This window comes from Macrobrachium nipponense, chromosome 48, assembly GCF_015104395.2.
Source record: "Macrobrachium nipponense isolate FS-2020 chromosome 48, ASM1510439v2, whole genome shotgun sequence".
NCBI classification, from domain to species: domain Eukaryota; kingdom Metazoa; phylum Arthropoda; class Malacostraca; order Decapoda; family Palaemonidae; genus Macrobrachium; species Macrobrachium nipponense.
This window is the reverse complement of record NC_087223.1, coordinates 13,608,646-13,623,195: the sequence shown is the minus strand read 5'-3', so window position 1 is coordinate 13,623,195 and position 14,550 is coordinate 13,608,646. Positions and strand designations below refer to the sequence as shown.

The 14,550-nt window shown below is 43.6% G+C and overlaps 1 pseudogene; it reads left to right on the top strand.

Annotated features, from left to right (window-relative positions):
• LOC135205049 (transcription initiation factor TFIID subunit 5-like) overlaps positions 1-14,550 on the top strand; it is a 37,841-nt pseudogene that overhangs the window by 7,883 nt on the left and 15,408 nt on the right.

The window sequence follows — 14,550 nt, the reverse complement described above, 5'->3', positions numbered from 1 at the left end:
TAGAACAGACATATTCTTTGGTACCTAGAGTTCTAAGTCATGGCCCCTTTAGGCTTGTCTTATATGAAAGATGTTTATCTTCTGAATAATATAATAATGATAATAGCATAGGAAAATCATCAACTTGTTACACACAAGGAACCAAAGCTGACATTTCTTGATGCATCTCTATGCCATGTAATATTTCCGCGTCTTTCGTTTTCAGTATTTTGTAAAACCATGTTCCTCCTGAAGTTCTTGAATTAATTGTTATTTTGTCGATGTCCAGATTGAACCATGCTCTTAGGTAATCCTGGGAATTCTAAATACATACTTTTGCCGAGTGCTTAAATGTTTTTCCAGTTAAATATAAGATGTTTGTCTGAAAACTGCTACATTGGATTGATAATAATTTTATATGTTGAGTATCCTTAATCTGTAGAAAATATCCAAGTTGAAATAGTATAATAGGTTAACCAACCCATGACCAGACAGTTCAGACTTCCTACATTACTCAGATCTTAATGCTAAGTAGGTGCTGTGTTCAAGTAGAGCATAACTTTGTTATTAGTTTGCCTAGCTGTTTATTATTGTATTTTACCTTTTTTTGCACTGAATCTAGGAGTCAAGTGTAATGCCTCTCTTTTTTTTATTTCGAGATACAGCAGCACCTCAACTTGACAGATGCTTTGTGTGTCTGGCTTTTCTAATAAGTGACAAAGTCTGTTAAATAGCAAAGGTCCTGTGTTATAGCCTGCACTTGAATGTTTTCCAGATATCCTACAACCAACAGCAATTCCTCATAGTTCCTAACCTAAACTTTACACTTAACATTCAGTCTAAGTATATATATAGCTAAAATTACCACACCTAAAATGGCAGTTGTATATAAAAAATAATTATAATACAGTAACTGATAAAGTACAGAAATATGCTAAGTTGAGGTTCATTAGTTTGAAGTGTTACTTTTGGTATTTTATTTCACAGTTCCTGTTGGTGCAGCATGACAAAATTTACTCAAGTTACTTTAATACAAGGACATGTGTACAGTGTTACTGATAATTGGAGCTGAACTTTTCCTATAGAAATGTTATTGTCACATTTTTTTTTTTCTTCAAATTTCAGACGGGATATTGATAAGCTAGAAAAAGGCCAAGGCCTTTCGTGATCAGCAGAAGAGATCAATCTGACTAAGGACATACTTCCCTCTATATGTTATTTCTTCACATTTTTTAAATGCAAGTTGGAAGTAAGTACAGTATGTATGTTTTTAGAGTGGAAAACGTGTAGTGTTCCCCGTATTCACGGGGGATGCGAATAGCTAGAACCCGCCAATAGTTGAAAACCCCTATAACAAACACTTGAAACTGCCTATTATTTGAGATGAATCTTACCTACTGTTAAATTTAGCTATATTTCCCGCCAATTAGGCGAGTCGGCATTCAACAAAAAAAATCGAATGGCTGCCCGGATAACTGTCTAGTTTACCTGTTCTCCACCAGGTGTGGTTCGAATGTTTTAGCTCTTGTCAGAAATTCTCCTTGCCGCCATTGTGGCTAGGCGATTGTTTGGTATTCTATGAAGTTTGGCTGTTTTACACCAGTTTACGGTATTGTAATTTCATTTTCCTAGGGTTATCTTCCACCGGAAGCAAAACCAATAACCTCAGGCTATGTAGGAATGCTTTGGTTGTAACCAGGATGGTGAATTGGAAGTTGATCAACATTCCTTTGTACTGGCAGTGGTACAGAGTGGATTTTGGAACTTCTAGATGTGAAGAATGTAGGGAATTGTTCTGAGAATTTATGCTGAATATGTCAGATATGGAAAGACTGGGACTAGTAGATTGCGAAAGCAATTAGTTAGATCAGGACTTAAACCTGTCAGGCTATCCCTACTTAGACTAGGCATTTTTAGTAGGCTAGTATTGACTTCCATTGTAGCTCTGCCTTTTGCTCCCCATTCGGTTCAGGAAAGCGTAACGAGAAGTTAAGAACATTAACCTATTTTTAGTTCTAATACAATTTAAACTTAGTTCGTGACGGGAACGTTCCGAATCCCTCCAGTGTGCGCTCATTTTCGCGTTCCCTGTAGAAGTAGGTGTTGGTGCCCTCGTCTGTACGTTAGCCCGAGCCTAGGACTGCCCTGCGACAGTTGGAATGTCCGCTGCCAGGGAACCGGTCGGTTCTTGGATGAGGGGATTCTGTGCCCCTCCAATACCTACTTCGCCCTTTCTGGTTTTTCAGGTCTAATTTTGTTTAAAGCTTTCGCCGAAAGACCGTGTTTAAGAGTTCACCATAAGGACATTTCGGTAAGCGTTAATGCTCGCTCCGTAGGTGCATTCTTTCGTCTTCAACACCTAGTTTGAGGTGTTAGCATGCATAGGCTTAATAATATATGATAGGTATAGACTTTATTTTATTGAGATGATAATGTATCTGTCAGTCATTTTTACAAGTTTAGATATGTCGACTCGGTCGACTGTTTATCTCTCATGTTTTGGTTATTCTAAATTCTTGTATGCTAGCATATTCCTTTTTTTCGTAATGTTTGTTCTTTGTGTGCTTCCTCTTCGGCTATCGGCAAATCTCTTACTACTGCTTCGATTAATGTTTCTCTTTCAAGTCTACACTGTCTGTAGTATCTAAAGTTCTCGCCGAGTTAGATATTCTAGCTTCAGAGATTTCTAACTTAGTTTCACATAGGAATGCTTTCAAGTATGTACGATCGCTTTCGGACTAGGCGGGAGTTTTGTAACTCCTCTCTCACCACCTCCCACTTTTGGCGCCTCGTTCTCTCTCTCCCTCTGTCGAGTGTTGACTCGTGCAGACTGCGGACCAGGGTTCCCAGACATACAATAATTATTGTACGAGTACGTTAATTGACCCTCTGTACGAAACGATTATTAATCAAAATACGATGATTTGAAGAGATTTGGTACGATAATTTGTACTGATACATCTGGGTACCCTGCTGGTGGACATTGTTGACTTGTCTCGTGTGAACGCAGTGGACTCGTGCAGAGTGCGGACTTGACTGAGTCCCAAGTCTCTTAACTGTCTTGCTCTCATTGAGTCGTGGTAGATGCGATACAGCACTCAGCTGCTGTCACCTCTTATCGACGAGTGTCTTTTTTGTCGCCAAGGGTTGCAGAGAAAGAGCAATCCTTTAAGCTCTTTGTTTACCTCCTGTCGGCAGCTGTCCCCTCCCGTCGCCCGCCGCTGACGAAAGAAGAGTTTGAATGGAGTTGTTGGAGGAACTCGTTTGGGCCGGTCGGCATTTTGTTGCCACACTATGCCTTGCTGTATCCTCATTTTGTTGAGGATAGAGGTCACATTGAGAATATGTATATCTTAATTGTCTTAGCGTATTTTTGGCGCACTAAATATTTGAGAAGAGAACCAACGCTTTCTCCAATTGAGAGCATTAGTAACTTTTTCTCGTCCTCGGACACAATTTCCCTTTGTCTGCCTTGGCTTGTCGTCTTGTCTTTTAAAGTCACAGAGAGCCGAAGGCCAACTTTTCCTGTACAACGATTATTGGTCCTTTAACCATCGTTTAATAGAAGGTTCGCTTTCTTTCTCTTTCCTTTCCGTGGGAAATGAACTCGAGGACTGACAGACATGCTGATGGATTTTCAGTCTACCTTGAGTTATTACCTATTATCTACGTTGTCTCGTCTCTGCGACTTCTTAAGAGAGGTGGAGACGCCAACCCAGTGGGAGTTTTTAGCAGGGAAACAAGTAACTCATGTCTGATGATGCAGGGTAATGTCCTCATGTTTGGAAGAAGTGAGAACACTTTTGCTTCCTGTCTGATTATGCAGCTCGGGACTATCTATTGGTAGTCTTGTTTTATACCTTTCGGGGGTAAGTGCAAATTTAGGTTCTCGGATATGGACAGTTGCAACCTCCTAACTCCATGGAGAGACTTGGGACCAGTATGTTATATGGTGGAGACGGTGAAGGGCAGTGTGATTATTTTTTGGTTATCCTCCACTGGTTTAATCTCCTCTTATAGCTTCCCTTGTCTCTCATAAGTCTCTTTTAGTAGGAGATTGCATATAGAGGGAATGATGGTCCAAGGGTAATTCTTTAGGAAGACCCCACCCAATAAGTGGATTGGAGATATTCTTGGACATTTGGAGACTGAATAACAGTAAGTGTCTGCCCATATACTTGTTGGTTTTCTCGCTTGGTTTTTAGTGCCTTTTCAAAGAATGGTCAGACTTGTTGGTACACATGCAGAATGTATTCCACTTACCATACATCCAAAAGTCATGCAAGTTCCTTCAAGAGGTTTTACTAGATATTGCTGTTCTGTGCACTTTGGGTTAGTGTGCAGCCCTCTATAAGTTAGGTCAGGGACTTGTTGCCCTTTGGTAGATGGTGTCGACTTTAGGAGCAAGACACTTCTACTGAATCAGTGATTCAAGTTAGTCCACTCTGTCAACAGTATTCCAAAGGCCAAGGGGGGCCTGTTGCTCTTCTGGCCCAATTTATGCATTATAAATGTTAATTCTTTATATCCCCATTCTTATCTAGTGATGTGGGGATGATAGTTAATTATGCATGCTGTCAGTCAAGATGAATAGGCATGTGCTGCTGAAGATTTAGACCTGAAAGAAACTTCCTATATGGTAAGGGCTTTTCCTCATTAGGAAACATGGCCTCACGGTTATTTCAGAAAATCATGCTCAATTAATGTACAGTTTCAGCGTAAGAATTACAACTTACAAATAACTTTCATTGTAAGTATCCAGAACCAAACTTTTGGCTCCAGGACTATAGGAGGGACACTGTAACCAGGAATCGTCCATTTGGTTCTTAAACCTAAGTCCAAGTTTTGGACTTTTTCCTTTGTCATGCAATACAGAGTTTAACTAGTGTTATTACACTTTCATGCAACATAGAATGGTCAAACTACACCTGGTAAAACTTTTTAGATGTCAGGGCAGTGGAAAGACATCAGGATGCTTAGCAGGTTTATTCCCAGTCAGAAACAGTCTTTGTGGGAAGTTGCTGCTTTGAGTGAATGAAACAACATATTGTTTCATACAATCAACTTACCTGTCAGATATATACATAGCTAAGACTCCGTCGTCCCCGACAGAAATTCAAATTTCGCGCCACTCGCTACAGGTAGGTCAGGTGATCTACCGGCCTGCCCTGGGCGGCCAGGACTAGGAACCATTCCCGTTTTCTACTCATATATTTTCTGTCGCCGGTGGTATCAACATCGTTGCTGCCACCTCTTGACTGGAATTCGCTTTTCTAGACAATTGATCATCTTTTTGTGGACTTTTGGTGACGTACCTGGATCGTTGTTTTGGCATTCGCTTCTGTGGACTGGATTTGGACTTGCTTTTGATTTTTCTTCAGAATGTCTGATTCAAGTGTTTGTGTGAGAATGTGTGTGAATGTAGGCTGCAAGGTGAGGATACCAGAAAGCTTCGGTTGATCCTCACACTGTATGTCGCAAATGTAGGGGCTTTTTGATTGTTCTATTTCTAACACCTGTCATGAGTGTGAGAGGTTGAATGTTGAGGAATGGAAGACTCTAACTTCTTACTTGAAGAAGTTAGAAAGGGATAGAGTCAGAAGGGCTGCATCTAAGATTGCGGGTAGTAGTACAAGGCCTATTGAGCCTTATTTGGATAATTCTAACTCTTCTCTTAATTATGATTCTGTATCAGGACCCTCACTGGCCGTACATTCAGATTCGGCATCGTAAATTGCTGAACTGAAGGCTACTCTTCACAGGATGAGAAATCCAAAATGGCTACCATGAAAGGTAAGGACTGTGAAAGTGATTTTAGTGAAGTGAGTGTCCCCCAGTGTTTGTGGAGGGGGCGTCTGACCGTCTCTGCGACGCTCCCAGGCCTAGACCTCTTCCAAGCTCCCAAGCCCGAGAGAAGAAAGTCGAAAGCCGTACGGCGGTTGTGGAGAATTCCCCCCGGTCAGGCGTCCCTTCAGCAGGTGCTGTATATAGACAGCCTGCTCAGGACCGCTATCGAAAAAGCGTCCTCAGAGAGTGCTTCTCTTCGTCCGCTTCTCCCTCTCCTAAACGAGGGTGGAAGGATTCGGACTTGTCCAGGCCCCTGAAAAGGCACTGGAGAGATCCTGTTTTGGATTCAAGCCCACCCAACGCTTTTCGGAAGAAGCGCCTCCTTCTATCAAGAAGGCGAAGAGGGTTTTGCCGTCCCATGATGGGGGGCAACACGCCTTCGAGGTCTCCCTCTCCCGTCAAGAAGACGCAGGAGAAGCGTCCAAGAGGATCATTTTTGGCGGTGCAGGAACAGCGTTCCGCCTTAGTAGGAGTCCTTTTCGAAGGATCCTCCTCGTAAGAAAGACGTCAGACTGCCGGTCAAGAAGATCGTCTTCTTCTCCCACCAGGAGTGAGGCTCCTGTGAGACGTGAGTCTTTTGAGAACTCAGATAGAGACTCGGGGGAAGATTTTGATCGCCAGCAAAGCGCGTCGCGCCAGCCAAGCGCGAGCGTCTACAGACGAGAAGCGTCCTCTAAGATTAGAGAGTCAGACAAGCGAGAAACGCATTACAGACGAGAGGATTCTCCCAGATGGGATACGTCTGCCAGATCAGCAGCTTCAGCCGAGCGCGAGGTAACAACCAGGCGTGAGCATTCAGCCAAGCGTGAGGCTCCAGACAAGCATCTGTCACGCAAGGATGTGACACCAGGAAGACGCGAGACTTCAACAAGGCACGAGGCGTCAGTCAGGCGCGAGACTTTTGAGAGGCGCGAGGCACCAGTCAGGCGCGAGGCGCCAGCCAAGCGCGAAGAGTCAGTCAGGCGCGAGACGCCAGCCAAGCGCGAGGATCCTGCCAGGCGCGAGGCGCCAGCCAAGCGCGAGGAGTCAGCCAGGCGCGAGACGCCAGCCAAGCGCGAGGCGCCAGCCAGGCGCGAGGCGCCAGCCAGGCGCGAGGCGCCAGCCAGGCGCGAGGCGCCAGCCAAGCGCGAGGAGCCAGCCAAGTACGAAGAGCCAGTCAAGCATAGGAGCTCTTTACACTCTCTTAGCCCCTCTCCTATTAGGAGTTTGTCCCCAGTAGAGAGAGTTGTTGGACAGGAAGACCCGGAACGGGAAGTGGCCTCTCCTACTGATCCGATTATGGAAGAGGAATCAGAGGACGAGTCTCACGGTAAAGAAGGACTGTCGAACTACAAAGTTTTGACAGCTCTCCTTCTCCAGGAATACGGAGATGCATTGATCCCTGCCGCTCCTCCTTCGCCTCGTTCACTTTTTTCATGCTCGAAGACTCCGAAATCGTCGGCTTTCTTGAAGATGAGACCGACGATTTCTATGAAGAGAGCTCTGCAATCGCTGGATAACTGGATGCTAACTAAGAAAGAGCTAGTAAGGACAGTCTTTTGCATGCCTCCCCCTAGACTTACGGGCAAGAGAGGGATTTGGTACCAGACTGGGGAGAATATGGGTCTCACTCTCCCAGCTTCAGCTGAAGCTGACTTTTCCAGTCTGTAGAACGCATCCAGGAGACATAGCCTTCACACGGCTAAGATTACTTGGGGTCTTTCAGAGTTGGATCATCTCCTCAAGGGACTTTTTTCACATTCTAGAAGTCTTTAACTTCCTAGATTGGTCCCTTGGGGTGATGTCCAAGAAGCTCATGCCCCTGAAGGGCTAGAACCGGATGTACTCCTGGCAATTTTGTCATGTATTGACAAGGCGGTGCAAGACGGCTCAGGGGAAGTTTCTTCCTTATTTGGAGCAGGTCTCTTGAAGAAGAGATCTGTGTTTAGCGCTTTCTTGACGAAAGCAGTATCACATTCACAAAGAGCAGCTTTGTTATTCGCCCCTAGGTCTGATTTTCTGTTCCCGTCACAGTTGGTGAAGGATATTTCCCGATCTCTGACGGAGAAAGCGACTCAGGATCTTCTCCTGCAATCGTCCAGGAAGAAGAGACCAGTGATGGTGGGAGAAAGAAAGTGGCGTCTACTCCTGTTCGGCCCTTTCGAGGTGGCCCTCCCACTAGAGTTACCGCTAAAAGGAAAACGACCGAGAAGAGAGGTCGAGCCTCGTTCCGCCCCTTTAAAAGGGGAAGTGAAGTGGCGCTCCTCCAAACACCAGTAGGTGCCAGGCTCGGGGATTTGCGGAAGCCTGGACTCGCATCGACACAGACCCTTGGTCGATGTCGGTTCTTCAGAAGGGATATCTCATTCCTTTCCTGGACAATCCTCCCCTGACGTCAACTCCGAGGAATTGTCCGCCAATTACAGGACCCTGTGTTGAAAGATACTCTTCAACAAATGGTGGATCAGATGTGGGACAAGAGAGCTATAGAACTTGTGCTGGATCAAAACTCCCCGGGGTTTTACAATCGTCTTTTCTTGTTGCGAAGCCTCGGGGGCTGGAGACCAGTTCTGGATGTCAGCGCTCTGAACAAGTTTGTTCAAAAACAGAAGTTCTCCATGGAAACCTCTGCTTCAGTCCTGGCGGCTCTTCGCCAAGGGGATTGGATGGTGTCTCTGGATCTCCAGGACGCCTATTTTCACGTCCCGATCCATCCTTCGTCGAAGAAGTACCTCCGTTTCATGACGGGGGGAAGGATCTTCCAATTCAGAGCCTTGTGCTTCGGCCTGTCGACGGCGCCTCAGGTTTTCAACGAACCTTTTGAAAAATGTGGCGAGATGGCTTCATCTGAAAGGAATCAGTATATCTCTATACCTAGACGACTGGCTTATCGAGAGCAAAGTCAGAGGACAGTGTTTGGAGGACCTGACTGTGACACTAAACCTAATAAAGACTTTAGGATTACTCGTGAACCTCGAGAAGTCCCAACTGATCCCCAGCCAGAACTTGTCTATCTGGGATTCGGATGGATTCTCGGGGTTTTCGAGTATTTCCTTCTCAAGAGAGACTACGAGAGGTTTAGAAAAAGTCTCTCTCTTCCTAATGGAATGAACGGACTTCGGCGAGGGAATGGTTGTTTAGCCTGTTAGGCACCTTTCCTCGCTCGAACAGTTCTTTCATCTAGGAAGACTTCATCTCCGTCCTCTTCAGTTCTTCCTCAGAGTTCGTGGAACATGAAGAACAGGACTCCTCTCGGACATTTTTTCCCATTCCAGATCTGATAAACGACATCTAGAATGGTGGTTACTCCCACTGAGGGAAAACAAGGGTACTTTCCCTGGAAATACAGAGCCCAAACCTGTATTGTTTTCCGACGCGTTCGGAAAAAGGTTGGGGAGCAACTTTGGGAAAGAGAGAAGTGTCAGGCACTTGGAATGCTCTTCAAGTGTCCTGGCACATAAACTGCAAAGAACTGCTAGCTGTACACCTAGCTCTAAAGAGCTTCGAACCGTTAGTATGCAACAAAATAGTACAAGTGTGAATGCGGACAATACAACCGCTCTGGCATACATTCGGAAGCAAGGAGGTACTCACTCGTATGCCCTTTACGAACTCACAAGAGAACTGCTGTGGTGGACATCCCAAAGGAACATCTCTCTCTTGAGAGGTTCGTTCAGGGAGTAAGGAACGTACGAGCGGACAGGCTGAGCAGGAGGAACCAGGTCCTTCATACCGAGTTGGACCCTCCACTCAGAAGTTTGCCTCCAGCTCTGGTCTCTTTGGGGAACTCCTCATGTCGACCTCTTTGCCACGTTTCCTCTCGAGGAGACTGGAAGTCTTCTGTTCAGTAGTAGAAGATCCAGAGCTCTAGCAGTAGACGCCTTCCTACTAGATTGGTCTCAGTAGACCGTTTTATCGCATTTCCCCCATTCAAGATTCTGGGGCAAGTACTCAGGAAGTTTGTGACTTCAAAGGGGACAAGATGACCCTGATAGCCCCCTTTTGGCCAGCTCAGATGGTTTCCAGAGGTACTGGAGTGGATAGTAGACTTCCCCAGATCCCTTCCACAAAGGAGGGATCTTCTCAGACAGCCACACTTCGAGAGGTTTCATCAAAACCTCCCCGCTCTCGCTCTGACTGCCTTTCGACTATCGAAAGACTTGTCAGAGCGAGAGGCTTTTCTAGTAAAGCAGCAAGCTCGATCGCTAGAGCCCGAGAACTTCCACTATCCGGGTTTACCAATCCAAGTGGGAAGTTTTTAGAAGGTGGTGTAAGTCAAAGAAGTTGTCCTCCTCCAGTACCTCTGTAACAGAAATAAATGCTGATTTTCTGTTATTTCTGAGAGAAGAATCGCAGCTCTCCGTAGCCACGATAAAGGGCTATAGAAGTATGCTATCGGCCGTCTTTAGGAATAGAGGCCTAGATTGGGAAACAATAAGGATCTGCATGATCTGATTAGGTCGTTTGAGACCAAGAAGTCTAGAATTACTTCTCCCCCTAACTGGAATCTAGACGTAGTGCTGAAGTTCTTGGCTTCAGAGAGATTTGAACCCCTACATTTGGCCTCGTTTCGTGATATAACGAGAAAATGTTTACCTTCCTTTTGTCACTGGCGACGGCAAAAAGGGTTAGCGAACTGCACGCCCTTAGTGACAAATCGGGTTCAATATAGATTCAGCCATCTGTTCCTTCAAGAATTATTCTTGGCGAAGAATGAAAATCCTTCGACCCCTGGCCGAGAAACTTCGAAGTAAAAGGATTATCGGGTCTCGTCGGCAGGGAACCGGAGAGGTCTCTTTGCCCAGTAAGGGCATTAAAGTTTTACTTACAGAAAAAGGAACAGTTGGGAGGTTCTAGACAAGGCCTTTGGTGCTCAGTGAAGATCCATCAAGACCTATGTCTAAGAATGCCTTAGCCTTTTTTGTCAGGAACGTAATTATGGACGCTCATAAGGCTTGCACGGATGATTCTTTAAAACTCCTGAGAGTAAGAGCTCATGAAGTGAGAGCAGTGGCGACGTCTCTCTCTTTTCAGAGAAATATGTCGCTGAAGAATATCTTGGAAGCGACATATTGGAGATGTATTCTGTGTTTGCGGCTCACTATTTGAAGGACGTGCGTGTGACCTATGAAAAATGTTTTTCATTAGGTCCTTTTGTGTCTGCGGGCACATCCGGGTAAGGAGCTTACACACAATCCTTAAAATTTGTTTTTTACTACTAGTCTAATAGATATGTTCCAGATTTCTGCTGAAGCAAGTGCAAGTTGCCGCACAAGCGGCCAGTCATTCAGTCAGTAAGGAACTCTTGTGATATCTTGTAAAGATAAATTTTTTTTTGAATTATTGTGTGCTTGTGCATTTGTTTTGAGTTACGGTTGTCGCGAAGAGTGGGGATAAATCGGAGCAATTTTTAATACTAACATGGTGGTTTCGGATCAGTGGGTCGGGATTGTTGTGTGCTCCTTAATAGGTGTGTTGCATGTAAGTGGATCAGCACCCATTGACAAAGTCCCTTCAGGCTCTGCCAGTAAGTGTAATAAGACCTTCGGCAGCCCACAAGAATTCTTGCCATAGATCACATATCTCGCTAAAGTTTTTCTTGAGGTGTGCCGCTATACGGGAAAACACCCACGAGTTCTACACCTATCAGGTAGTAACCAAGGTTTTTAATTTATACCTACAACAGATGTTGTTTACCTGTCTATTCCATTTAAGTAGCTGTCTCTTACCCTCCACCGAAGGGTGCCATCGGCTATGTATATATCTGACCGTAAGTGATTGTATGAAAATGATATTGTTATAATACAATAAAGTTTCATACATACGTACCTGGCAGATATATACGATTAGGCCCACCCATCCTCCCTCAAGGAGACAGGTGGAAGAGAAAATATTGAGGAGAAACGGGATTGTTCCTATCCTGCCGCCCAGGGTCAGGCCGTTATCACCTGACCTACCTGTAGCGAGTGCGCGAAATTTGAATTTCTGTCGATTACGACGGAGTCTTAGCTATTGTATATAGGTAAGTGTTTACATAAATAAAATATGGAATGTTGTCCATATATATAAAAAGTCATAAACTAAAGAGTAACACAGATTTGCTTGCAGATGTGATCAGACTAAGAGACGCTAAGATGACTATCCTCAGTATGTAGGCTAATAGTACATGCCGTCACCTGTAGTCATTCATCGTTTATAAACATTAGTTTTTTTCCCCCCAAGCTCCCTGGCTTGAGACAACTACCCCGACCTTATTCTTCAACGGCCTACGTGTCTGTAGCGTGTCTCATTTGTTGTGCGTTTCGGATGACTATGTCATCTGATAGTATGTTCCTATGTTCGAACTACTGTCTGTTCTTCATAACTTTAACAGAGATGGTTAGACAAGCAGAACAAGTTTGCTAGCGTCATTAGAAGACCTGTACCTACTTTACTAGCTTATTCATGTAGATGATAGATTAGCCATCATCTTGGCAGAGGCGATCAGCTATCGTCATAGAAGACTTGTACGATCATACCTGATCTTTCATCAATGTCAAACTTTCAGAAGATTATACATTTGTATACATTGTTTTTCTACAATAACCTCACCGCCATGAGTTTAACACCGTCGTCGTAAAGTATAATACCGACTACTCGTAGTTATCTACAAAACCCCATACACTCCATTGAAGATGGAAGTGCAATAACCAACCGACTTAGCGTAAGTTATCGCGTATCTAACATACCTCATAGGGCGTCTTATCAATCAATGCGAAAGCCCTAATATTTGGTTGGCCAGGCGGACCAGAAAACTCTACCACGTCCTACGAGAAAAAAAGAATAATAAATCATGAGTCACGACAGACGACAGCAGCAGATTCCTTCACAGCAACCTAGTATCATCATTAGTGAGCGACTGTCAGAAACAAGATTCGTCAAGCGCCGTGCGTATCATCCGTTAGTGAATACTTCAAGAACAAAACCGAGTGTCCTTTTCCTCGCATACGAAGCTTCGTCTCTCATTAGAAATCATCAGAAAACATCGTTAGTGAGCGTTCCGCACTGCAGAAACAAACCGAACGCTGTCTGCGCTCGGATTTTTCAAGGCTCGAATCATCGAAACAACGCGCACGGGGGAAACTGAAGCCAAACCAGGCGTCCGCTAATAGAGGATGACCAGGCCGTGTGTCTTTCATCGAACACCGTGACTTCCCACACAGCGAGCTAAGTACAATTTTTTATTCATTTGGATTAACTTTGAAGTGTTTCCTTTGCAGTCGAATTTCGTTTATTCCCTGTGCTTTAATTTACAACATTCTAATCTACTTTTTTTACAGAATTCTCTATATCATTGAGATTTCCTACTGCGAGTTTTTATCTTTGATGTCTGTTCCAGAAGTTCTACTGCAATAATCATAATCATATTATGTTATTTATCATTTTAGTGATTCTTAATCCCTTACGTAACAAGATACAATTAAAACATTGAATATGCTTTTACGCATGGATAACTCTGTATTTATACAGATGCCTGGAAGGTCTTTAAGCACCGTAGTGATTAGAAACACCGAAAAACAAGTGGACAAGCTCCGTAAATCTATATAAATAATTAGAGGTAACCTATTTCGGGTCATGACAATAAATGCTCCTTTGCAAGTCCGATCGACAGTTTAGCCTTGATTTTTTGAGTTTATTAAAATTCGAACCCTCAATGACTCAACTTAACTTATTACAAATACGGCTGATTGCAGGAAATAACATTCTGTAAAAAACTTTCATCAGGCTAAATGCTCTACCAGGATCCCTCATATTGTCAATTTTAGCAAAGAATGAGTACAAAACATTTAAATTGTATGCAGTAGTGATACCTTGGCTTATTAGTATCGCGCAGTTCCGTAATAGTTTCGTCATCATTGCTGTAATACCGTAAACATCAACATAATTCTAAAAAACACAATACTTGCCGATGGTAATAAAGAAAGATCCTAATTATTACAAAAAGAAATAGAAACAGTACCTTTCAAATCAAACCAAGCAAACCTCGTACTGTGTCACCTTATTCAAAGCTGTCAAGGTTAGTCAAAAGAACTGCCGAAGTTTCAAAGACATAGCAGATTCCACACAATAAGCGACTCTAGCAGAGTGGAGGAAAAGCCGATGTTGGGTTCTAACCAATATCCTTTTTGAATTAAAAAGGCTTTTTCCTATGAACAACACGACCGTATAATTAATCAGAGAGGTTTTTCCGTTTTAATTTTAATACATTATAGTGTATACTAAATCTGGTGGATTAAGCCCACTGTTACGCGACGTCAAATTAGAAATATCTTGTTTTATTTCTTTAGTACCCAATATCTTGTATTTTACGGACTCACCGTCTGTTGTTCGAAACTTTCCTAATGCGAAGTCCTTGGGGGAGATGGGGGGGATAAACGAGCGCTTACAGATACCTCTATATTTATAAAAAACATTGATCTGTACAGCTATTGTAATTGTAAGATTCATCTAGGGGTATACAAAATATTATCTTACATCCTGCAAAATAAGCGTGTGTTATCAAAGGAAAATCCTAATAACCTCAAACATATTAAAATCCGTTTGAACAAAAATGAGACAGTTATCAAATAATAACTTATATAAAGGACTATACATTTGTTCTCATAAATCGTAAACATTGTTCAATGCCCAACAGATTTCTCCACACCGCAGTCCGATTTGGCACCAAAATCTCGGGAATCATGCACCCTCGATGTCTTAGTGCTT